Raw genomic sequence first — 25,130 nt, 5'->3', positions numbered from 1 at the left:
GGGGGGGGGTGAATTGGTTTCTTTTAAATTTAAACTATCTTACTCAGTCAAATAGATGGTTAGTAAGCTAAGGCAATTCACAACACAAACAACACAAAGTATAGTGGTTCGGTGCTCTCCTTAGCACCTACGTCCACTCCCCAAGCGACCCCTTGGAAATTCACTATAATCTCGCGGATTACAGTTGGATTGTTTTCCGGGCTCACAATCCAAAAACCTTTGTTGGTTTTACGGGCTCACCAACGAACCTTTACAATTTGGTTTTCCGGGTTCACCAAAAACCTTTGTTGGTTTTACGGGCTCACCAACGAACCTTTACAATTGGTTTTCCGGGTTCACCAATCAACCTACTTCGTTGGTTTTCCGGGCTCACCAACCAACCTTTACAAATAGTTTGACAAACAAAAAGAAAGATTCAAACTCCTAAATGAGCAAATGAAACAATATTAACTACAAAGAAGAGTTAGAAAGTATTTATCGCTTTGAAGTGGCTTTGCTCTTCTTTGTCAAGGATGCTTCACTCTTCAAGGGAGGATGGAGCTCTTGATGACTCTTTGAATCTGCTCAACCCCTTTCTTTGATTCTTGAATGAAGCACTTGAATGAAGAAGATTAGGGCACTTTTGTTTTCTTGTGTACTCTTTTATATCTCTTTCAAAAGTTGTTCTATCTGATGAATAGTGCCCCTTTAAATAGCTTCCCACATCCTTTGGACAAGCCCCAATGGTTAGATTTGAAAAACTAGCCGTTACTGACCTTGGGAAGGACAAAAAGTACATCTGCAGAACTAGCCGTTATGCTTCAGCCCGTGTTTGGGTCGGCTCAACCTGTCCTTGGGTCGACCCAACTTTCACTTGGGTCGACTCAAACATTCCTTGGGTCGACCCTCTCAGAAAACACAGAAACTTGAAATTCAGCCTTCCTTCCCTTGGGTCGACCCAACCATTCTTTGGGTCGACTCAAAGTTCACTTGGGTCGACTCAACTTCTTCTTGGGTCGACTCTCTCAGTAATTCCAGAGAACCATTTCCTGACTTCTTTTTCTGTTTTGCCTTTGGGTCGACCCTCTCAGGATTTGGGTCGACTCAAGCTTGGGTCGACTCAACCACTGTTTGGGTCGACCCTCTCAGTAAATCCAGAGAGCCAATTTTCTGTTTTGTTTCAAGAATCTTGGTGTTTGGGTCGACTCATGCTTTCCTTGGGTCGACCCAACTCACTGTTCATCTGTGCCAATTTTGCAGAAGTGTGCCAAATGACTTCTTGATGTGCCGGGGTCGACCCAATCAATCTTTGGGTCGACTTAATCCACTCTTTGTTGCATCTCAATGTTAGATTCATTCAAATGAACAATGAAATATATCTATGTCAATTCATACAAATATACTGAGAGTAATGGACTTATAAATGAAGTATTGATTTAACTTATAACATACTCTAGATAATTGCTTGTTAATCATCAAAATAACACTATCATCCTCAATCTCCCCCTTTTTGATGATTACAAAATAAAGAGTATGAACCTATTGTTATTTGTCTTTGAAATCAGTTTTTGAAAGGGCTTAACTTGCTGAATTTCAGCTTTTCATATATAAGAGTGAAATCTCCCCCTATATCATTTAAATGTTGCCAATTTGACTTTTTGAATTGCTCCCCCTTTCATTTATAATTCATTAGCGATGAAACTTCAAAAATTTGAGATAAAATATGAGTTTCAGGTTATGTATCGGGGTGCGAGAGGTGCGTGCCAAATTCTGAAATTTGATATAAATTTTTGACTTGATCATTTTCATTGTTGCAAATTGCTCTCCCTTAGATGTATATGCTTTCTTATATGATTTTCAATTTGTTTTACAAGTTATTTCTCTTTCTTTCTTTACTTCTCCTTTCTTTAACTTTCTTTACTTCTCCTTTCTCTACTATTCCTCTTTCTTTACTTTTACTCTTATCAATCTTTCTTTACTTACTCTAAAGATATCTTTACTTCTCTCCCCTAAGATCTTTACTTCTCCTAAAATAAATACTCTTACTTTACTTCTCCCCCTTTTTGTTATCATCAAAAAGATACATGGGAAAGATGCAATAAATAGTAAACTTCAAACTTCATTGATCAAAATAGGAACATTTTAATACAGTCATCCCCAAAATGAAAACAAATACAATGTTCCTCAATCAAAGTTTAAAGATACATGATAAAAGCAAAATACACATGAGAACTAGATATCTGGCCTAGGCTCTAAACATAAATGCTAAGATCAGCCTAGGGAGACTCTAACGGCTGGGATCTAGTCCTCATCCTCCTAGTGTGTGTGGCGAGGGGAGGTCGTGCCTGGTGAGACTGAGTATGGCGTGGAGCACGACGAGCTGGATGACTCTGTGCCGAAATCTCTAACTCAGCAGCCTGTGGCACAGATGGTCCATGGGTCTCTCTCTCTCTGGAGTGCTCCTATCTGCTGCCTCAGATCACTGATCTCAGCAGACATGACATCCAACCGGGCGTCCAATCGGCTCGTCAGCCCGTCAGTGATAGTCCTCGCCTGAGCTGACATGAGCTCAGTCATCCTGCTCCAGAACTCATCCGTATCTCTCGGAGGAACGGATGATGATGGTCCAGCCTCTGAAGGTGCAGGAGGATGATCCATATGCTCCTCATCCTCATCCTTTGGTGCATCTCCCTCTGGTGCCTTACCCTGAATGCCTACTCCAGTGTGAATCCACTGCCCGTTCACTTTCTCATATCCCATGCGTATAAGTGTCCGTGCAGTGGATGTGTTAGTATGATGCAGACTCTTGGATGCCTCCTCCTCGAGAGCTAAACCGTGCTGTCGAAAAATCAAGGTGAGTATCATACCATAAGGTAGTGATACTCTGTTGCTGCACATCACCTTCCTCATCTGTCTCAGTATCATGGCCGGAAGATTTAGGGGAATCTCCTGAATCATACACTCCATCACTGCTAGATCTCGCTCTGTGATGAGATCGAATCTCCCGGTCTTTGGAAATAAAATCCTATTTATTATACTGAGCAGTAATCTCATTTCAGCGGAAAGAGAACTAGCTATTACCTTCGTGGAAAAGTCGAAGTTCTCATTTTCCATGATCAACTTTAGAGCTCTCATTTTGTTTTCTGGCTTTTCCGGAGTGGCTCCTATGCAGGGTAGATGAAGTAGCTCACTCAAGCTCTCCTCGGAAACTCGAACTCGAACCCCTCGAACTTCCGAACAAGCCCTCCCATACCAGTTTTGAGGAAGGCATAGAACTCCTGAACCAATCCGGGGTAGATTACCACATCTAGGGAGCAAAGATACTCCCAACCTTGCCTTTGGATCCATTCCCTCAACCGAAACCCTTCTTGATCAAAGAACTCGGAATGGATCCTTCTTCCCGTTGTAACCGGCCTTCCCGCAAATCTTGCAAGTATCACTGAGGGGGAAGGAGGAGGAGGGGCCTCCGCACGTGCCTCACGTCGTGGAGACACGGGAGATGGCTCCGTAGGTTGCCTTTCCTCCCGTTGAATCCGTGTGACTCTTCCGGATCTCTTGGCTACGGCTCTTTTGGGTCCCATTTCTCTAGGATCTCAAGAAAATCTACTGTTTGGAGATGATTGGAGAAGATTTGAGAGTGGGAAAAAGGGTTTTCGGAAGAGGACAAAGGGTAAACAGTGCCCTAGATATGCTCTCGGGTTCCCTTTTAACAGTGGGGTCCCGACGTTGGGTCGACTCAAGATTTTTCTTGGGTCGACTCAACGTTGGGTCGACCCTATTCTGGGTTGGGTCGACCCAAGTGCAGAATTTTTTTTTTCTTTCTTCCTTTTTGCTTCTAAAAATTTTCTTTGCTTCCAATCCTTATAACTTCTTTCTGGGACAATGATACATGAGTAAGGAATCTATAGATAACAAGTTTGACTCATGTTTCATGGGATTTTAGAAATTAGAGGAATGTATCATGAGACTACTAGCTCCCTTTTATATTTCTTCAATAAAAAGGATCACATATGCCTAATTTCCTCCTTAGCATGCAGAATCTATCTTCACTCAATGGTTTTGTAAATATGTCGGCTAATTGTTTTTCAGTGCATATATGCTCAATACATATATTTCTATTTTGCACATGATCCCTAATAAAATGGTACCTTATTTCTATGTGTTTGGCTTTAGAGTGCTGAACTGGATTTTTAGTAAGATTGATGGCACTAGTATTATCACACTTAATAGGAATATTATCTAGTTTAACTCCATAGTCCTCTAGTTGTTGCTTAAGCCATAATACTTGAGCACAACAACTACCAGCAGCTATGTATTCAGCTTCAGCTGTGGACAGTGCCACTGAATTCTGCTTTTTGCTGAACCATGATACTAAGTTGTTTCCTAAGAATTGACATGTGCCACTTGTGCTCTTCCTATCTAATTTGCATCCGGCAAAATCAGCATCTGAATATGTAAGCAAATCTAGACATAAGTCTCTTGAGTACCATAAACCTATATTGGTAGTTCCTCTTAAATATCTAAGGATTCTCTTAACAGCACTTAAATGTGACTCCTTAGGATCGGATTGGTATCTAGCACATATTCCTACACTAAATACGATGTCGGGTCTACTAGCAGTAAGGTAGAGCAAGGATCCAATTATTCCTCTATAGAGCTTAATATCAATACTCTTCCCTTTTTCATCTTTGTCTAGCTTACTAGTAGGGTTCATTGGAGTGCCAACTCCCTTATGATTTTCATTCCCAAACTTCTTTAGTATTTCCTTTGTATACTTAGTTTGATGAATGAAAATGCCTTCTTTAGTTTGTTTGATTTGTAATCCTAGAAAGAAGCTTAGTTCTCCCATCAAACTCATTTCAAATTCTCCATGCATTAAATCAGCAAATTCTTTGCAAAGAGTATCATTTGTGGCACCAAAGATTATGTCATCTACATATATTTGTACCACTAATAGATTTTTGTCCTTTCTTTTGAGAAATAGAGTTTTATCTACATTTCCTCTACTAAAGTCATTATTAAGCAGAAATTTGCTTAATCGATCATACCAAGCCCTAGGTGCTTGCTTTAATCCATATAATGCCTTATGTAGTTTAAACACATGATTTGGAAATTCATGATTCTCAAAACCTGGAGGTTGTTCTACATATACTTCCTCCTCAATAAAATCATTTAAGAATGCACTCTTCACATCCATTTGATATAATTTGAAATCCATAAAACATGCAAATGCTAGAAGTAATCTAATAGCCTCTAATCTAGCTACAGGAGCAAATGTTTCATCAAAATCTATTCCTTCTTCTTGATTGTATCCCTTAGCTACAAGTCTAGCCTTATTTCTTATAACTAATCCATTTTCATCTAATTTATTTCTAAATATCCATTTTGTTCCAATTACTGAATTATGCTTTGGTCTTTCAGTTAATGTCCATACATTACTTCTTTTGAATTGATTTAATTCTTCTTGCATGGCATTTATCCAGTTATTATCCTTTTCAGCTTCTTCATAATTCTTAGGTTCTAATTGTGAAACGAAACCAAGATAATCATTTAAATTCCTAAGAGATGATCGAGTTCTTACCCCTTGAGATGGATCACCAATGATTAAGTCTTTAGGATGTCCATGTGCATACCTCCATTCTTTTGGCAAGTTTTGGGGTTGTGGTGGCACGCAATCATCTCCCTTATCTTGATTTGGCACGTCATCAATATTCAACTTTTCAAAGTCGATAATTCCTGTATCATCATCAACAATATTTTCTTTCCTAGCAGACTCACTATCAGACTCATCAAATATAATATTGACTGACTCTTCCACTACTAAGGTTCTTTTATTGAATACTCTGTATGCCCTGCTAGATGTGGAGTATCCTAAGAAGATACCTTCATCTGACTTGGCATCAAATTTACTTAGATCCTCCTTGCCATTGTTTAAGATAAAACATCTACATCCAAACACTTTAAGATATTTAGCAGTTGGTTTCTTATTCTTTCAGAGTTCATAAGGAGTTTTCTTGGTTATAGGTCGTATTAAAACTCGATTTAGAATATGGCAAGAAGTGTTTATAGCTTCAGCCCAAAAGTACTTTGGAAGATTTGACTCACACAACATTGTGCGTGCCATTTCTGCCAATGTCCTATTTTTTCTTTCAACAACCCCATTTTGTTGAGGCGTTCTAGGTGCTGAAAATTGATGTGATATTCCATTTTTAGTGCAAAATTCTTCAAAGTGTTGATTTTCAAATTCCGTACCATGATCACTTCGAATTGCTACTAAGGTGAGTTTCTTTTCATTTATGATATTATTATATAGTTTCAAAAATTCTGAAAATGCTTCATTCTTATGTGCCAAAAATGAAACCCATGTATACCTTGAGAAATCATCAACAATACTAGTCCATATTTCTTCCCTCCTAGACTTGTAGTTCTAGTAGGTCCAAATAAGTCCATGTGTATGAGTTCAAATGGTCTAGTTGTTGATACTACATTCTTCGATTTGAAAGATGATTTAGTTTGTTTTTCCAATGAACATGGTCCACATATTTTGTCCTTTTCAAAGATCAGTTTTGGCACATCTTTTATTAATTCCTTCTTAACTAGTTTTGATATTAATTCCATACTAGCATGTCCTAATCTTCGATGCCAAAGCCAACTAGTTTCATTTTTCTTTTCTTCATTAGTAATTAAGCATAAACCATTTTTCTTGCCTAACTCATGAAGATCTACTAAGTAAATATTTCTTTGCCTTTGTCCTACAAGTATAATGCTATTATCTTTAGGATTAGTGATTATGCATACAGATGCTTCAAATGTAACTTTAAACCCTTTATCACAAAATTGACTTATACTAAGAAGGTTATGTTTCAAACCCTTAACTAATAAGACATTTTCTACAAAAATAGATGGAGCAATGAAAATTTTACCCTTTCCAATGATATCCTCTTTACCATTGTCTCCATAGGTTACTACTCCACCCTTCTTTGATTCCAAGGTGACAAATTGATCTTCGTCACCGGTCATGTGTCTTGAACAGCCGCTATCTAGATACCATCGTTTTTCCACTTTATCAGCTGCAAGACACACCTGCAATCAAGATCAAGAAGAAACTTTAGGTACCCAAACTAAGTTGGGTCCTTTAGGGTTAGTACTCCATGTTCCTTTTGGAACCCAAACTTTCTTGAATTTAATCTTTTGATTATAACTTAACTTGTTTTGACTGGACTTTCTAAAGTTACATTCATATGCTCTATGTCCTAACTTATTGCAGCAATAGCAAGTAATATTTTCACTTTTAGCTTTTACAAAAATGTTCTTTAAGAATTTTTGTTTCCTATTCGTTCTATATCCTAAACCGGCCTTATCATATACAGCTTTTTGGCTATCAAGAATCAAATTTAATTTGGTAGAACTAAGAGTAAATTTATCTACCAATGATTTATATTTTTCAGCATCTTCTTTTAGCTTGGTATTTTCAGCAATTAGATTCTTGGTTTCATTTGCAAGTTTTCTACTTAATGTTTCACAGTTATGTGACAGCTTTAACTTATCTTTGATAAGAGATTGATTTTCTTCTTTTAGAACTTTATTTCTATTAATTAGTTTCTTATGTTCTTCCATGAGTTCTAAGAATGCATCATGTAATTCATCAACAGTAAAATCACAGTCAAGTTCAGAATCTACCTCATCGTCATTGGCCATATGACACATTTGGGCCATCTCTTGATGATCTTCCTCCTCTGAGCTTGATTCCTCACTTTCACTCCATTCAGCCATGAAATTTTTCTTTTTCAACTTTCTTGCCATCCACTTCAAATCTGGGCAATCTATCTTATAATGCCCGGGTTTGTTACACTCATAGCAAATAGGAGTTTCTTTTTCCTTTTCTTTGTCCTTACCCTTTTCTTTGCTTGAGTTACCTTTAAGGAAGGGTTTCTTTTTATGGAACCTATTCTTACCTCTCATAAATTTTCTGAATCTTCTCCCAAGCACAGCCATCCCTTCTTCATCGATTTCTTCATCATCATTCGAATCTTCCGATTCAGTTAGTTGTTTAGGGGTGGTAGTCTTTAGAGCAATGGGCTTTCTTCTCTTGACCTCATCTTCTGAATTTTGCCTCATTGTCAACTCATGGGTCATGAGTGATCCTAGAAGCTCCTCTAACTGTAGTGTGTTGAGGTCCTTTGCTTCTTGAATAGCGGTTACCTTGGCCTCCCAATTCCTTGGTAGAGACCTGAGAATTTTTCGCACCAAATCAGAGTTAGAGTAAGATTTTCCTAAACTCTTAAGCCCATTTATAATGTCAGTAAAACGAGTAAACATTTCAGTTATGGACTCAGTAGATTCCATTTTAAACAATTCATACTTGTGTACTAATATGTTTATCTTTGACTCCTTAACTTGATTGGTCCCTTCATGTGTGACCTCAAGTCTGTCTCAAATTTCTTTGGCAGTAGTGCAAGTAGATATTCTATTAAACTCATTTACATCTAATGAGCAGTAAAGTACATTTATAGCTTTTGCATTTAACTGTGCTAATCTTCTATCACTTTCATTCCAATCCATTTCTGCTTTGGGTATGATAGTGCCCTCTATGTTAAGTGTGGGTGTGTGAGGTCCTCTAGTGATGATTTGCCATAGTTCATAGTCTGAAGCTTGAATGAATATCCTCATTCTAGCTTTCCAATATGTGTAGTTTGTGCCATTAAATAGAGGTGGTCTATTTGTGGATTGCCCCTCACTCATAGAACATCCCACTTGGGTTGTCATGATCTTTAACTCTTGATTGTGAGATCAATGAGTACTATTAGAGCACCTTGCTCTGATACCACTTGTTGCCCAAGGTGACAAGCCAAGAGGGGGGGGTGAATTGGTTTCTTTTAAATTTAAACTATCTTACTCAAGTCAAATAGATGGTTAGTAAGCTAAGGCAATTCACAACACAAACAACACAAAGTATATTGGTTCGGTGCTCTCCTTAGCACCTACGTCCACTCCCCAAGCGACCCCTTGGGAATTCACTATAATCTCGCGGATTACAGTTGGATTGTTTTCCGGGCTCACAATCCAAAAACCTTTGTTGGTTTTACGGGCTCACCAACGAACCTTTACAATTTGGTTTTCCGGGTTCACCAAAAACCTTTGTTGGTTTTACGGGCTCACCAACGAACCTTTACAATTGGTTTTTCGGGTTCACCAATCAACCTACTTCGTTGGTTTTTCGGGCTCACCAACCAACCTTTACAAATAGTTTGACAAACAAAAAGAAAGATTTAAACTCCTAAATGAGCAAATGAAACAATATTAACTACAAAGAAGAGTTAGAAAGTATTTATCGCTTTGAAGTGGCTTTGCTCTTCTTTGTCAAGGATGCTTCACTCTTCAAGGGAGGATGGAGCTCTTGATGACTCTTTGAATCTGCTCAACCCCTTTCTTTGATTCTTGAATGAAGCACTTGAATGAAGAAGATTAGGGCACTTTTGTTTTCTTGTGTACTCTTTTATATCTCTTTCAAAAGTTGTTCTATCTGATAAATAGTGCCCCTTTAAATAGCTTCCCACATCCTTTGGACAAGCCCCAATGGTTAGATTTGAAAAACTAGCCGTTACTGACCTTGGGAAGGACAAAAAGTACATCTGCAGAACTAGCCGTTATGCTTCAGCCCGTGTTTGGGTCGGCTCAACCTGTCCTTGGGTCGACCCAACTTTCACTTGGGTCGACTCAAACATTCCTTGGGTCGACCCTCTCAGAAAACACAGAAACTTGAAATTCAGCCTTCCTTCCCTTGGGTCGACCCAACCATTCTTTGGGTCGACTCAAAGTTTACTTGGGTCGACTCAACTTCTTCTTGGGTCGACTCTCTCAGTAATTCCAGAGAACCATTTCCTGACTTCTTTTTCTGTTTTGCCTTTGGGTCGACCCTCTCAGGGTTTGGGTCGACTCAAGCTTGGGTCGACTCAACCACTGTTTGGGTCGACCCTCTCAGTAAATCCAGAGAGCCAATTTTCTGTTTTGTTTCAAGAATCTTGGTGTTTGGGTCGACTCATGCTTTCCTTGGGTCGACCCAACTCACTGTTCATCTGTGCCAATTTTGCAGAAGTGTGCCAAATGACTTCTTGATGTGCCGGGGTCGACCCAATCAATCTTTGGGTCGACTTAATCCACTCTTTACTGCATCTCAATGTTAGATTCATTCAAATGAACAATGAAATATATCTATGTCAATTCATACAAATATACTGAGAGTAATGAACTTATAAATGAAGTATTGATTTAACTTATAACATACTCTAGATAATTGCTTGTTAATCATCAAAATAACACTATCATCCTCAGCATAGTCGCTAGCATCGCACATGATCTCAAAAGATAATGACCAGTCAGGTGGTCGCACGATGGGTGCAGTGCTAAGCATAGACTTCAACTTTTCGAATGCCTCTTGACAGGTTTCAGTCCAATTGAATGGTGTACCAAGAGATAGGAGGTTACATAATGGTCGAGCTATGACACTAAAGTCCTTGATGAACCTCCTATAAAATCTGGCATGACCCAAAAATGATCTAACATCTCTAATCGTCTTGGGTGCAGGTAGCTTGGCGATTAAGTCAATCTTAGCTCTATCAACTTCCATGCCCTTCGATGAAACAATATGTCCTAGGACAATTCCCTTTGGCACCATGAAGTGGCATTTCTTCCAATTCAGTATTAGATTCTTTTTCATGCATCGAGCTAAGACTGCCTGTAAATGTGACAGGCAATCATCAAATGAGTCGCCAAAAATAGAGAAGTCGTCCATGAACACTTCCAAAAACTTCTCGTTCATGTCTTCAAAAATGCTAAGCATGCATCTTTGGAATGTTGCAGGTGCATTACACAACCTGAATGACATTCGTCGGAAAGCAAATGTACCAAAAGGACAAGTGAAAGTAGTCTTCTCTTGATCCTCTGGTAAAATTTCGATTTGGTAGTACCCGGAATAGCCATCGAGAAAACAATAGAAATTGTGTCCTGCAACTCTTTCCAAAACTTGGTCTAGGAAGGGCAGGGGAAAGTGATCTTTTCTAGTGACCAAATTCAATTTTCGGTAGTCAACACACATGCTCCAACTCGTCGGAACGCGAGTCGGGACTAGTTCATCCTGCTCATTTTTGACTACCGTCAGACCTGCTTTCTTGGGCACGACTTGAGTAGGACTCACCCACTTGCTGTCAGAAATTGGGTAAATAATACCTACATCAAGCAACTTAAGGACTTCTATTTTAACCACGTCTCTCATTGTCGGATTCAGCTTACGCTGCATTTGCCTTGTGGTTTTCGCATTATCCTCCAAATATATCCGATGCATGCAAATCAAAGGGTTAATCCCCTTTAAGTCTGCAATCGACCATCCAAGCACTTCTTTATGACTCTTTAGGACCGTAAGTAATTTTCCTTCTTGATCATTATCGAGCTCAGTCGAGATAATTACGGGAAAAGTGTTATCGGGTCCAAGAAAGGCATACTTGAGTTCCTTCGGTAAAGGTTTCAACTCGAGCTTAGGTGCTTGTTCATGGGATGGTACTATCTTTGCTTCTCGAGGTGGCAACTATTCAAATTTCTCTATTCTCGGTCTCCACCCATTGACCATCATGACATCCGAATTATCTAAAATAGGTGGGATCACATCAGTAGTACCTTCAGAACACCAATCTATTAAACCATTGTCGGCCGATTCAGTAAATATTTCTTTTAACAAATATTCTTCCGCAATGGTTTCAACCCATTCAACCTCTTTACTTTCTTCATGATTACTGGGTTGTTTGTGATAGAGATCAAGGGGCTGGCCGAATGGTTCAAGCTAATTCCAAAGATCCATTACAAGGAATTGGAGGTCCAATGACTAGAGCAAGGGCAAAACAAATGAAAGAAGCTTTATATGGACTAGTCATGGAAATTCAAGAGAAAGGAGGCTGCTGTTGCCCAAGGTGACAATCCAAGAGGGGGGGTGAATTGGTTTCTTCTAAATTTTTGGTACTTTTAAAACTTTCTTAATTAAGTGCGATGGATGCTCTCTTAGGTTATTTAAGTGAGTTAATCTAATGCAAGAAGAGAAGATAAAGCAAGAAAAAATGAAAGCACAAACACAATGCAAACACACCAATATATAGTGGTTCGGTGCTCTCCTTAGCACCTACGTCCACTCCCCAAGCGTACCCTTGGGAATTCACTATAATCTTGCGGATTACAGTTGGATTGTTTTCCGGGCTCACAATCCAAAAACCTTGTTGGTTTTACGGGCTCACCAACGAACCTATACACTTAGTTTTCCGGGCTCACCAAGAACCTTGTTGGTTTTGCGGGCACACCAACGAACCTATACAACTTTGGTTTTCCGGGTTCACCAAAAACCTTTGTTGGTTTTGCGGGCTTACCAACGAACCTTTGTTGGTTTTGCGGGCTTACCAACGAACCTTTACAAAGTGTTTAAACAAATGAAAAGAAAAGATTTAAACTCCTAGATGAGCATATAAAGCAATATGAACAACAAGAAGAGTTAGAAAGAAATTATCGCTTTGAAGTCGCTTTGCTCTTCTTGGTCAAGGAAGCTTCACTCTTCAATGGGGGAAGGAGCTCTTAATGCCTCTTTGAATCTGCTCAATCCCTTTCTTTGATTCTTGAATGAAGCTCTTGATGAAGCTTGTCTTGCTAGGGTTCTCTCTTGAATGCACTTGATGTATTTTCCCAAAGCTTACTTCCTCTGATGAATACTCCCTCTTAAATACTTCTCCAACCTCCAAATAGTCCTTTCTGACCGTTGGATTGAAGAAACTAGCCGTTTATAGCCGTTGGGAGTCCAAAAAGCATTTCTGCACAACTAGCCGTTATGTTCAGCCCGTGTTTGGGTCGGCTCAACCTGTCCTTGGGTCGACCCAACTTGGCCTTGGGTCGACTCAAACATTCCTTGGGTCGACCCTCTCAGAGAACACAGAAACATGAATTTCAAACTTCCTTCACTTGGGTCGACCCAACCATTCTTTGGGTCGACTCAAAGTTCACTTGGGTCGACTCAACTTCTTCTTGGGTCGACCCTCTCAGTAATTCCCGAGAGCCATTTTCTGTCTGTCTTTCTGTCTTCCATTTGGGTCGACCCTCTCAGGGTTTGGGTCGACTCAAAGTTCACTTGGGTCGACTCAACTTCTTCTTGGGTCGACCCTTTCAGTAATTCCAGAGAACCATTTTCTGTCTGTCTTTCCGTCTTGCCTTTGGGTCGACCCTCTCAGGGTTTGGGTCGACTCAAGCTTGGGTCGACTCAACCACTGTGTGGGTCGACCCTCTCAGTAAATCCAGAGAGCATTTTTCCTTTGCATTTTGAGGTTCTTTGGAGGTTGGGTCGACTCATGCCTACCTTGGGTCGACCCAACTCACTGTTCATTTGTGCTGTTTTTGCAGGAGTGTGCCAGATGATTCCTTGATGTGCCGGGGTCGACCCAATCAACCTATGGGTCGACTCAATCCACACTTTGCTGCATTCTTAAGGTTAGATTCACTCAAATGAACAAGACCATATATATATTCTCAATTAAACAAATGTACTGAGAGTAATGAACTTATAAATGAAGCATCAATTTAGCTTATAGCATGCTTTAGATAATTGCTTGTTAATCATCAAAATAACACTATCATCCTCAATCTCCCCCTTTTTGATGATTACAAAATAAAGAGTATAAGCCTATTGATACTTGTCTTTAAAATCAGTTTATAAGAGGGATTAAATTTCTGAATTTCAGCTTTTCATATATACTTGTGAAATCTCCCCCTATATCATTCAAAAGTTGCCAATTTGACTTTTTGAATGGCTCCCCCTTTCATTTATAATTCATTAGTAATGAAACTTCAAAAATTTGAGATAACATATGAGTTTCAGCTTATGTATCGGGGTGCGAAAGGAGCGTGCCAAATTCTGAATTTATATGTGCCAAATTCTGAATTATGATAGAAAATTTTTGATTTGATGATTTTCATTGTTACAAATTGCTCCCCCTTAGATATGTAAGCTTTCTTATATGATTTTCAATTTGTTTGCCCATTTATTTCTCTTTTCTTTTCATAACTTCTTTACTCACTCTTTCTCACAAAAGTAATACTCTTTCTTTTCTTAGAGTGAATACTCTATCTTTTCGTCTCCCCCTTTATATACTCTTTCCTTCTCTTCTCTTTTATATACTCTTTCCTTCTCTTCTCCTTTATATACTCTTTCCTCTTCTCCCTTTATATACTCTTTCCTTCTCTTCTCCTTTATATACTCTTTCCTTCTCTTCTCCCCCTTTTTGTTATCATCAAAAACATATATATGGGAAAAGATGCAATAAAGAACAAACTTCAGACTTCATTGATCAAAATAGGAACATTTTCATATATTAATGCTCAAAATGATGAAAAGTACAATGTTCCACAATCAAGATTTAAAGATATAAGGGAAAGACAAGATTCATAAGGGAAAAAGCAAGATACATATGAGAAAAGGCAAGATACATACGAGAACTAGATTTCTAGCCTAGGCTCTAAATATAGATGCTAAGATCAGCCTAGGGAGACTCTAATTGAGAGTGGGAAATAGGATTTTCGGAAGAGGACAAAGGGTAAACAATGCCCTAGATAGCTCACGGGTCCCCCTTTTAACAGTGGGGTCCCGACGTTGGGTCGACTCAAGAAATTTCTTGGGTCGACTCAACGTTGGGTCGACCCTATTCTGGGTTGGGTTGACCCAAGTGCAGAATTTTTCTTTTTCGTTTTGCTTCTAAAATGTTTTCCTTGCTTCCAATCCTTATAAACTCTTTATGGGACAATGATACATATGTAAGGAATCTATAGATAACAAGTTTTGACTCATGTTTCATGGATTTTTAGAAATTGGAGGAATGTATCATGAGACTACTTGCTCCCTTTTATATTTCTTCAATAAAAAGGATCACATATGCCTAATTTCCTCCTTAGCGTGCAGAATCTATCTTCACTCAAGGATTTTGTGAATATATCGGCTAATTGTTTTTCAGTGCATATATGCTCAATACATATGTTTCCATTTTGCACATGATCCCTTATCTTATTTCTATGTGTTTGTCTTTAGGAATGAGATATTTAGGATGTAAGCCAGAAGTAATTTCTAAATGTAGATTCCAAAGATAGTTTTCTAATCAAGTGTAGGTGGAATCTTCCTTAGGTTAATTCAAGAAGTACCATGAATGATATTCAAGGAAGGACATGAGTGGAAATCTACTCTCTCTTCACTAAGTATGAAAGCTTGTTCGTTTAAGACCTTTTGCCCAATTTATTAAGTATTTTATCAACAGGAGAGTAATTTTAATTAATTTTCAGAGTGAAAGATCAAAACTTATATACTTGAAAGTCATATCATCATGTTGGATCATTAACTTTTAATGACTTCAAGGTTCTTTTATGATAAAAAGAGCATTGGGGCACAAGTACCAAAATGTGAATTCATGTAGTTTTTGATACATCTTAGAGTTCTTTTACAAACTTTCTTTTATCCCTTTAAAAAATAAGCACAATTTGATACATAAAAATATGAATTGGCACACAATTTAAGTTCTAAAGATCAAGTCAATTAGGATTCATTAGTGAATATCAAAAGAGATTTTCTAAATCACAGTTTTTATAGATGATCATTGAGGTACGTGTATTTATAGAATTCAATTTCTTAATCACAGTTTTTCAGCAATGTATACATGAAGCTCAATGAATTTTTAAATATCAAAACATAATCATATATTTAAAAATGTTTGCTTGTAATCAAGATCATTGAAAGACACATCATTTAGACCAATATTAGTACATTTTAATGATAAGAAAAGATATGTTTCGGATGCGTATCAGAGCAATCAACCAAGGCATCAAAATTAATTCTGTTTTTCTTACATTAACATTTTATTTAGTAAAATATATCATGTGTTAAGTCATGCATTAAAATACTAAGAACAAGAATGTCAAGGATCAAAATCAGTTCTTTTCAAATAAACTCCCCCTATTTAAATATAATTTCGCACTGATATATTCCTTAAAGTATGTTTTCAAGTGATTAACCATTTTGACTTGATTCTTCTTATATACTTTCATTTACTTTGTCTTTCATTTTTACTTTCTTATGCTCTATACTCTATTTGCTCCCTATCCGGTGGAGTTGGGAAGGGGCACGAGGTACTACCACTAGCCTCCCTCTTGTGCCGTCCCTAATATGCCCTACACCGAATAGTTGGGTCAAATAGTGCCGGGTACTACCACTAGCCTCCCCATTGGCACCATCCCTATGATGAGCAATATAGAAGGGTTAAAATGTTTACTTCGAATTCTTCCTGTTTTAGTGTAATTAATTGTGGATTTTATCCCTTCCAAATATCCCGAATATATTATGCTTGTTTTACTTTTCCTTAAGATTGGAGTATTTGCCTTTGCTTAGATTCTACACCTCTTGAATAATATTCATTTTCTTTTCTTTATCTCTCTCTCTTTTTGTTATTCTCAAGTAATTTACATGAAAGAGCAGAATGAGGAATTAATCTTGTGTATCATACAAACAACATTTTCATTATGTTCATGGATTCATAATTTCACACAAGTTATTTTAGATCAAAATTTTAAGCATAAACTTGTGTATTTCATGGTTATGACATATGCAAAGATATATTCTAGTTTGGGCAAACCATGAAACAATCTCTAAAAGTATAAGTCAATCAATTATAGACATGATATCAAAAATTAATAATTAAAGGCCTCAATCATGCCATAATAAGATTTAAGTTATTGACTTTGCTCAATTAATTTATGAGAGAAGTATCTAGAATTACCATTTCATTCTGTATTCTTCAGTCAAATACCTACTAGATTTCTTATGTATGAACTTTTGGCTGAGGAAGGTCCTCTCTCTTGTTTGCATGTGAATGTTTATTGTACCTTATATGGAGATATCCTTCAAGTTGAGATCTCTCATTTTTCTTGCTCAAGGATCCTGCATTATTAACAAACTCCTTTTCTTTCTTGAAGGAGAGTCATTAGTTTCTTCAAGATACAAAACATTCATCCAACATATTCTTTGTTTTAAACTAGATGACTCAATATAAGATATGACAATAGTTGCTTGTTGAGTCACTTTACTCAAGAGATTGCCTAAATATAAGCAAGCACATATCACTTGAACTAAAGAGATAGTTTCATTAACCAAGATAGTTCAATGACAAGCATGTGAGCAATGGAAAGATTTATCAAGGTCAAGTCAATTTTTATTTTCAGAATCAATTTAGCTTAGATTCTATTTCCTTAAGATAATTATCAATAAGACATATTAGCTAAGTTTTAATCAATTTTATCTTAATCAGTTGTTTCTATCAAAAATTCAGATTATGATTTATTTGTTATCAATAAAATAAGATTCATTAAAGTTAGATTGAAGTCTTGCCCAAGTGCACATAATGAGCATACATTCTGGTCTATTAGCTGTAAGATAAAATAATTATTCTATCAAGCTTCAATACAGCTTTAAACAATAGATCTACTTTGCTCATCCTTTTCAAATTCTACAAGATGGGGTCATAGATGTACCTTCTTCATGCCAATCTTCTATAAGAATTTTCTTGTGGACTACCGTTGGTCAATGAAGATCCCCTTTCTTGTTTGTCTTAATTTGGAGATTGAGAGAAGATGTTAATTCATTCATCACACATATTTCAAACTCACCTTACATGAGCTAAGTAAAATCTTCATTATAATTCTTCATTAGTAGAACCCAAAAATGATGTCATCAATGCATACTTTGAGCAAATAAGATATTACAAATTCTTCTTTTTGATGCATAGATTTATCACTATTACTTTCTATCAAAAAGGTTACTTAAGCTTTTATATATCATGCTTTTGATGCTTGTACCAAATCACATATTGCTTTATCATATATGTAATGTGTATTTTTAAGTATGGTGGTTATTTTACATAGATCTCCTTTTTAATGAAATAACCACATAGGGGTGAGTTCTACACATTCATTTGATAGCATATAAAGCTCATAAAGCAAGCAAATGATAATGGTGATCTTTACTTCTAATCATACAAGAATCTCATCAAGATCTATTTTATCTTTTCTTGATTTAGTCTTTTAGTAGTCATCAATTTTTCTTCATTAAGTGCATTTCTGAAAAACTCAATTTGGTTCTAATTATTAACATGTTTTCAGATTGTTATATGTAAAAGATTAACCATATACATATATATAATTTGTTTTTAGTATTTTGATAATAAATCATTAGTCTCATAAAGAATAAAGTAAATTAATATTTCTACAACTAGAAGTTTTCATGAATGTTCTATATGCATTGCTTGATGAATGATATCCAAGGATAAAAATATCTTTATCAGATTTGGCATTATTTTCATGGGAACATATCAAGCATAACATATACGACTGAAAAATATGAGAGATATGCAATAGTTCTTTTTCTATTTTTCAGAAGATCAAAAGAAGTTTTCATCAAAAAATAGATTTAAGAGAGATCATATGTATGACACGCAGTGATGATAGTCTTTTAAAAATTATTTAAGTAGATGACTATCATACATAATTATCTTTTGCATTTCTTCAAGAATTCTATTAACTCTATTTTACTTATGGTGTCCTTGGTGCTGAAATCGTTGGATTTAATATTATTTTCTGTATAACCTTTATCAGGATTTTGGTTTTCAACACTGTGCCATGATACTCTTTATCTTCACAGTTTGGAAACCTTTATCATTTGAAACACTTTTACAAGATTTAGTAAATATAGAAAAATACTTCAGTTTTATTTCCCAAGAATAAATCCAACGTAAGCTTTTGAAAACTTAGAGATGGAAACAACATCTTTAGATTTAGAAAAGATTTTTGTTTGTTTCCTTAGTTAGCATGCATAGCAAAACTTTGACCTTTAAGTAGATAATCTAAGTGGGCCTATGGCAAGATCTTTTGGGAGTAAGTACATACTAGCATGAGTTGATTCTATGTGCCAAGGATGGTTTCTTTAATCTTGGTATTCATAGTGCAAATATTCAAAAGCATACCAAGTACACATTATCATTTTCATGATCAATAAAAAATAATGCCATGGATAAAAATTCTTAATCAAGCATATAGAGAATTCATCGAGTTATTTTTTTAATAAATTAATTAACCATTTTGCAACTTATCCAATAGTAAGTGGAGCATACTATAAAAATGAAGTGATTTGAATATATTTTCTTTTCATAAAAAAAAATATCACTTATATCACAAAAATGATTAATACTTGCAAGTTATGTTTTAATCAACTAATGAAGTAATTTCAACACGAGAAGATGTAAGAATTACTTATTTCATTCTTTCTTTCATTTGAATCATTCTTCTTAGTTACATTCAATTCTTTAACACATGTCTAGAGCACCCATTGTTTAGATAACGTCTTTCATTAGAACCTTGGATAGCTAGACATGCTTGCAGAAAAATAATCATATTTTCAACTTAGGAACCCAAGCTCTTTTGGGTCCTTGTAGGTTAGCTATAATTGTTCCTTTTGGAACCCATATTTTCTTAATAGCTATTTTGTCCATGAATTTACAGATTTTAGTATTACAAGGGATGTATTTCTGTATCCTCTTGTTGAATTTAACAAACTTAGATCGAACATGAGTAGTAGGAAAACTTCCAGTTTTCTGTTTCTCCCATTTTGGTTTATCAAATTTGTAATGTATAGATTTAGGAACAACAGAAGAGATTTTAATTAGCTTTTGTTTATAAGAATCTGTTTTAGAATAATTAAAAACTGTTTTAACAAACATATTTTTAAAAGATTTTTGAGTGTACCAAGGTTGATATCCTAATGTAACTTTATCAAATTCAGCTCTTTGATTATTTATCATTAGGTTCAGTTTTTCAGAGCTGAGCGTAAATCTTTCAACAATAGGTTTTAATCTGTCAACTTCTTTAGTTAATCTTCTGTTATCTTCTGAAAGTAATTCATTGTCTTTCTTAAGTTTATCATGACTTTCAGTGAGAAGTTGATCTCTTTGATTTAGTTCTTGATTTTCTTTAATTAAGATTTCAGTTTTACTGGTTAGTTTCAGTTTTTCATCTATTTGTTTTTCAATCTTCAAGTTCTTGTTCTTACAAATAAGTTTCTTATATTCTAAATACAAATCAAAAAAGGCATCATGGAGTTCATCAAATGTAAAATTGCTTTCAGTTTCAGTATGTACCTCTTGTGCCACCAAGCATGGATTTTCAATATGATACTGCTCTCCTTCTACACATGATGTTTCAGATTTGTTAGTGCATTCATATTTGTCTTCAAGCATATCCCATATTTCTTTAGCAGTCATGCAAGAAGATATGCAATTAAACTCATTCCTATCTAACGCACAATATAATAGGTTCATGGCTTTTGAATTTTGTTGAACCATTTTCTCATTATGTCTAGTGTTTGTGTGTGTTCCATTGACTATAATGCTCCATAAATTATAATCAACTGATTGTATAAAAATCCGCATGCGTATTTTCCAATGTGTATAGTTTATGCCATTAAATGGTGGAGGTCGATCAATTAACTGTCCCTCTCCTAGGAAACTGTCTATTTGAGTTGTCATGATCTTTGGCTCTTTGACGGTTAGGTCAAAACCAAAAAAAAAAAAAAAAAAGGCAAGGAATTATAGAGCACCTGCTCTGATACCACTTGTTGCCCAAGGTGACAATCCAAGAGAGGGGGGGGGGTGAATTGGTTTCTTCTAAATTTTTGGTACTTTTAAAACTTTCTTAATTAAGTGCGATGGATGCTCTCTTAGGTTATTTAAGTGAGTTAATCTAATGCAAGAAGAGAAGATAAAGCAAGAAAAAATGAAAGCACAAACACAATGCAAACACACCAATATATAGTGGTTCGGTACTCTCCTTAGCACCTACGTCCACTCCCCAAGCGTACCCTTGGAAATTCACTATAATCTTGCGGATTACAGTTGGATTGTTTTCCGGGCTCACAATCCAAAAACCTTGTTGGTTTTACGGGCTCACCAACGAACCTATACACTTGGTTTTCCGGGCTCACCAAGAACCTTGTTGGTTTTGCGGGCTCACCAACGAACCTATACAACTTTGGTTTTCCGGGTTCACCAAAAACCTTTGTTGGTTTTGCGGGCTTACCAACGAACCTTTGTTGGTTTTGCGGGCTTACCAACGAACCTTTACAAAGTGTTTAAACAAATGAAAAGAAAAGATTTAAACTCCTAGATGAGCATATAAAGCAATATGAACAACAAGAAGAGTTAGAAAGAAATTATCGCTTTGAAGTCGCTTTGCTCTTCTTGGTCAAGGAAGCTTCACTCTTCAATGGGGGAAGGAGCTCTTAATGCCTCTTTGAATCTGCTCAATCCCTTTCTTTGATTCTTGAATGAAGCTCTTGATGAAGCTTGTCTTGCTAGGGTTCTCTCTTGAATGCACTTGATGTATTTTCCCAAAGCTTACTTCCTCTGATGAATACTCCCTCTTAAATACTTCTCCAACCTCCAAATAGTCCTTTCTGACCGTTGGATTGAAGAAACTAGCCGTTTATAGCCGTTGGGAGTCCAAAAAGCATTTCTGCACAACTAGCCGTTATGTTCAGCCCGTGTTTGGGTCGGCTCAACCTGTCCTTGGGTCGACCCAACTTGGCCTTGGGTCGACTCAAACATTCCTTGGGTCGACCCTCTCAGAGAACACAGAAACATGAATTTCAAACTTCCTTCACTTGGGTCGACCCAACCATTCTTTGGGTCGACTCAAAGTTCACTTGGGTCGACTCAACTTCTTCTTGGGTCGACCCTCTCAGTAATTCCAGAGAGCCATTTTCTGTCTGTCTTTCTGTCTTCCATTTGGGTCGACCCTCTCAGGGTTTGGGTCGACTCAAAGTTCACTTGGGTCGACTCAACTTCTTCTTGGGTCGACCCTCTCAGTAATTCCAGAGAACCATTTTCTGTCTGTCTTTCTGTCTTGCCTTTGGGTCGACCCTCTCAGGGTTTGGGTCGACTCAAGCTTGGGTCGACTCAACCACTGTGTGGGTCGACCCTCTCAGTAAATCCAGAGAGCATTTTTCCTTTGCATTTTGAGGTTCTTTGGAGGTTGGGTCGACTCATGCCTACCTTGGGTCGACCCAACTCACTGTTCATTTGTGCTGTTTTTGCAGGAGTGTGCCAGATGATTCCTTGATGTGCCGGGGTCGACCCAATCAACCTATGGGTCGACTCAATTCACACTTTGCTGCATTCTTAAGGTTAGATTCACTCAAATGAACAAGACCATATATATATTCTCAATTAAACAAATGTACTGAGAGTAATGAACTTATAAATGAAGCATCAATTTAGCTTATAGCATGCTTTAGATAATTGCTTGTTAATCATCAAAATAACACTATCATCCTCAGCTGCTCTAGAAGACTCTAAGGCTTCACCAAGATTGATCACTTATCTTTACATAGTAAATGCTGAAGAACAAAGCTTGGAGCCATTAAACAAGGCTGATCCACGTGGAGATGCTATTTAGGCCCATTTTTCGTGGGTACTTTTGGGCTTGAGTCTTGTTGTGTTCCTAATTACTTGTACATGAAGTTTTGACTTGTCAACTCGTTTTTCCTAAGTTATTCATGTACTTCGTAGTTAGGAACCTTGAAAGTTGTGTCATTTATTATTTTGAAGTTGTAACTTGGAAGTTGTGACTTGGAAAACGTTTTTTACTTATTGCCTTGGAAAGGGGATGGTGTCCTTTCCAATAGCTTAGTTTGAAGCCTATATAAAGGCTGCCATATGTAACCAAGGGATTATTATGAATGAATTAAAGTGTTGGCAAGCTTTGCTATGCTCTTTTGTGTTCTTGGATACCAAATGACAAGAACCCACCAGGAGACCTGCCCTAGGAACCCTTGAATCAATTTGCTATACTTGCCCCGAGATCGCTAGAAAAAACAAGTTGTAGGAGATCAGATTAGAACTCTAAGGAAACTAAGTCCTTAAAACCCTAATCCCTGAAGACGCCACAAAGGTTGATCACTCCCTTTGATAAGTCAGAATTTTGTATTCTAATCCAAGAACACAAAAGAGCATAGCAAAGCTTGCCAACACTTTAATTCATTCATAATAATCCCTTGGTTACATATGGCAGCCTTTATATAGGCTTCAAACTAAGCTATTGGAAAGGACACCATCCCCTTTCCAAGGCAATAAGTAAAAAACGTTTTCCAAGTCACAACTTCCAAGTTACAACTTCAAAATAATAAATGACACAACTTTCAAGGTTCCTAACTACGAAGTACATGAATAACTTAGGAAAAACGAGTTGACAAGTCAAAACTTCATGTACAAGTAATTAGGAACACAACAAGACTCAAGCCCAAAGGTACCCACGAAAAATGGGCCTAAATAGCATCTCCACGTGGATCAGCCTTGTTTAATGGCTCCAAGCTTTGTTCTTCAGCATTTACTATGTAAAGATAAGTGATCAATCTTGGTGAAGCCTTAGAGTCTTCTAGAGCAGCCTCCTTCTCTTGAATTTCCATGACTAGTCCATATAAAGCTTCTTTCATTTGTTTTGCCCTTGCTCTAGTCATTGGACCTCCAATTCCTTGTAATGGATCTTTGGAATTAGCTTGAACCATTCGGCCAGCCCCTTGATCTCTATCATTCCCTCCCTCCTCGAAAGGATTCGTCCTCGAATCACCTACATCAAATAAGGATAAATCAGCAACATTAAAAGTAGCACTAATATTACTATAGTTGCTTGGCAAATCCAGCTTGTAGGCGTTGTCATTGATCCTCTCTAAGACTTGAAAAGGTCCATCTCCTCTAGGCTGTAGTTTGGATTTTCGTTGTGTTAGAAACCGTTCTTTCCTCATATGCACCCAGACCCAATCACCAGGTTCAAAAACAATCTTTACACGTCCTTTGTTGGCTTGCTTAGCATATTGCTCATTCTTCTTTTCAATGTTAGCCCGAACCTTGGCATGTAAATCCTTCACAAATTCTGCCTTTTGCTTTCCATCAAGATTAGCACGTTCTTTAGTAGGCAAAGATAGAATATCCAAGGGAGTTAAAGGATTAAAGCCATAGACAACTTCAAAAGGTGAAAACGAAGTAGAAGAATGAACAGTTCTGTTGTATGCAAACTCAATGTGCGGTAAACATTTTTCCCATTGCCTTAAGTTCTTTTGAATGATGGTACGTAACAAAGTAGTGAGTGTCCTATTAACTACTTCAGTTTGTCCATCCGTTTGAGGATGTGCAACAGTAGAAAATAAGAGTTTAGTTCCTAATTTATTCCACAAGGTGCGCCAAAAATGACTTAGGAACTTCACATCTCTATCACTAACAATTGTCTTAGGCAAACCATGCAAACGAACTATGTCTTTAAAGAACAAGTCAGCAATATGTATTGCATCATTGGTTTTAGAACATGCAATGAAATGAGCCATTTTGCTAAATCTATCAACAACAACAAATATACTGTCCTTTCCACTTTGAGACCTTGGTAATCCTAAAACAAAATCCATAGAAATATCAATCCAAGGTTGGTTAGGCACGGGTAAAGGTGTATACAAGCCATGTGGTAAAACTTTAGATTTCGCTTGTCTACATGTAATGCATTTATCATAAACAGCTTGCACATCATGCTTCATGTTAGGCCAATAAAAATGTTCATGCAAGATATCTAAAGTCTTTTGCACACCAAAATGTCCCATCAGACCACCCCCATGAGTTTCTCTGACAAGCAATTCACGGATAGAACAAATAGGCACACACAACTGATTTTTCTTAAATAGAAATCCGTCATGCCTATAATACTCACCAGATGCACTCTTTTTGCATGTATTCCATGTTTGGCAGAAATCAGAATCATTGGCATACAAGTCCTTAATCAATTCAAAACCAAGTAACTTAGTTTGCAAGGTAGTAAGTAAAGCATACCTTCGAGACAACGCGTCAGCAACGATATTTTCTTTTCCATGTTTGTACTTGATGAAATAAGGAAATGTTTCTATGAACTCCAGCCACTTAGCATGCCTCTTATTAAGCTTACCCTGGGATTTCAAGAACTTCAAGCTCTCATGATCAGAATGAATGATGAATTCCCTTGGCCACAAG

Source organism: Phoenix dactylifera, chromosome 15 (assembly GCF_051530095.1).
Source record: "Phoenix dactylifera cultivar Ajwa chromosome 15, Ajwa_hap1_PhDact_Kaust_v1.1, whole genome shotgun sequence".
Lineage (NCBI taxonomy): Eukaryota > Viridiplantae > Streptophyta > Magnoliopsida > Arecales > Arecaceae > Phoenix > Phoenix dactylifera.
The sequence above is the reverse complement of the archived record's forward strand: the minus strand, read 5'-3'. Positions refer to the sequence as shown.